General features: G+C 40.4%; 1 long non-coding RNA gene across 1 annotated transcript; it reads left to right on the top strand.

The window, feature by feature from the left end:
• Positions 1 to 586: 586 nt before the first annotated feature.
• Positions 587 to 1,445, top strand: LOC149233648 (uncharacterized). Its single transcript, XR_016247617.1, has 2 exons — positions 587 to 973; positions 1,088 to 1,445. It is a non-coding gene; the product is annotated as an uncharacterized LOC149233648 (long non-coding RNA).
• Positions 1,446 to 2,333: the final 888 nt, after the last annotated feature.

The following is a 2,333-nucleotide window of genomic DNA, read 5'->3' as shown; positions in this document are numbered from 1 at the left end:
GTTAAGGGTTTACATACCACTGGAAGAGTATCTAAATTAAGGGTTTGCATGTGACTGGAAGATTGCTTAAATTAAAGCCTTTGCTTGTTGAATCTGTCCTGGTAGCAGAAACTTGGAGATTGGCTCATTTGGGCGATTTGATTTCTGTCACGATCTCATTAATATAATATGTACAATAAAAAAAAAATTTCGTATGGTGGTTAACTGATTAACCCACCCCTCCCTAACTAATAAGCTAAATCACATAACTAAGGCCTTCACTCAGACCCATACGCATGTATATATAAATATAAGCTTTAACTAAACGCATGTAAATATATATATATACATATAACCTTAAACTACATCACAACTCCCATCGAACAGGGACTTACCACCTTCGCTAATGCATTTGGTATCATATAACATTGATGTATGGTTGAACCTTATTTATCATACCCGGCTTGCGTTATTTGTTTAAGTGCCAGATGGTGGGGAGGTAAGAACCCAGCTCACCCTTCCGTGGCCAAGTGGCTCAGCTTCACGTGATAACATATGGCTACCGGAGGGTTGACCCACTGTGGGCTTCGCGCCAGGTCCTCCCGCCTAAACGGACGACGGAGATCTCTCAACCCCATCGGATGGCTCAGATCTATTTAGGGTTTGGCATTCGATACTTAAGTCACCGGGTTCATCGGAATGAGTTCATTTGCACTCCACAGCTGCAGCCGAGCTCCTCCACAACTCAACAGATCTCTCTGCAGCCCCTCCGGTTCCTACCTTGCTGTTCAGGTAAAGGATTCTCACGTTATCAAATCTGGGTATTTATGTTTACAGTCAGATTCCTCAGCAATGTATTTCGTGTTCCTTGAAACCCTCTGAATACTCTAACTGTATCAGAATGTTCACCATGTGTGGTTATGCACAGGTTGGTTTGCCGTCCACAGTTTTCCTACCGCCTGCAGGAGGATTTGCCGGCTAACGAAATTCACAGGTATGCCTATCTCGTTTAATGTCTTTCCCATGATAAGAATAGCTTAAATGTTAAATTGAATGCGTTTTCTTCTGGCTGAGACATGGCTCATGACCCTCCACTTACCTGTCTCAGGTCTGGCTACCATTTTTCTAAACCCTGGTTACGCTATGCAGACGGCCTCTTCATGCCGGACCTGTACTGCGATAGCCCTTTAGGGTTTAGTTAGGTACTGCTCATGGCTTACACGCCATCTACATATATATTTTGTACCTTTGATTTGGCTAGGGTCTTAGGCTTCGAATGAGTCAATGTCTGTACATTCGTTTTGAAAGCTCTCTCGAGCTATTAACAGTTAAATGGAGCTAAGTTACTTCAGAATGGTTGAATTATTTCGCGGGTTTTACCGCTGTTTCTTCCTTGCCAGGACTTTTACATGGCTATGATAACGGCTCGCCATTTTATTCAATGTATACCTTACTTTCAGTTCTCAGATTTTGTCAATATTATTTAATGGCCATCTTGGTTTCTATGTTGCCGATTCCACATGTAAGGATTCACATTCCAATGTGTTCATTGTATATTCATTTCCCTTTTTGCTTATCGGAATGTTAATACCCTATGGGTTTACTTCCGCATGCGTTATTACAGTATAAATCTCAATGTTTAACATGTATTTGATTCATGCAAGACTGTATTCGTTTCATATATGTTTAGAAGCGGCCTTGACAGTATGTCCTGCACTCGGTATATGAGTGTAGTGACTGCCTCTCCGCGTACAGTCGTTATGTATTAGCTAATCTTCAGGTCTGTTTAAATATGAATGTAAACCCTCATCCGGGGTTTGTTAACGTGGCTTTGCTTATACTGTGTTAATAGTTGTACCATATCTTTCATTACAGCACTGTTTCCGTAATATTGTCTGCATTCATACAGTATTGATTTATGTGCAATTCCATGATTACACAGCATTATATTCATGCTATACTGCTTGGTTTATACAGCATTATTGATTATGCAACGCTGTTTAGTTTACACAGTATTACGTTTGTAAATTGGTCTACACAGTTTATTACTCATACCATATCATTGGTTTATATAGTATTAATGCTTATGTACAAGCGCTAGTTCTGCGCTGGTTTGACTGTGTTTATCTAAGTTCGGGTTTCTACCAGGCATTCTCAGACCACTTAGCTCGGTTCCATTTCATTGTTAAGGGTTCTGTTTACTTTTATTCTCTTTATTCCTATCACTGACATACTGATGCGGTCTCTCATACCGCCAAATTGCCCTAGGGTTTGACTCTGTTCTGAGCATATATGTAACTAAACAACCCCAGGTTATTATTGCAAATTTAAAAGGTGACCACAGTCACACATAT

The sequence above is a fragment of the Pinus tabuliformis genome, chromosome J (genome assembly GCF_031772625.1).
Source record: "Pinus tabuliformis cultivar Carrire ecotype Pingquan chromosome J, CPIR1, whole genome shotgun sequence".
In the NCBI taxonomy this organism is placed as follows: domain Eukaryota; kingdom Viridiplantae; phylum Streptophyta; class Pinopsida; order Pinales; family Pinaceae; genus Pinus; species Pinus tabuliformis.
This window is presented reverse-complemented; position numbering and strand designations above follow the sequence as displayed.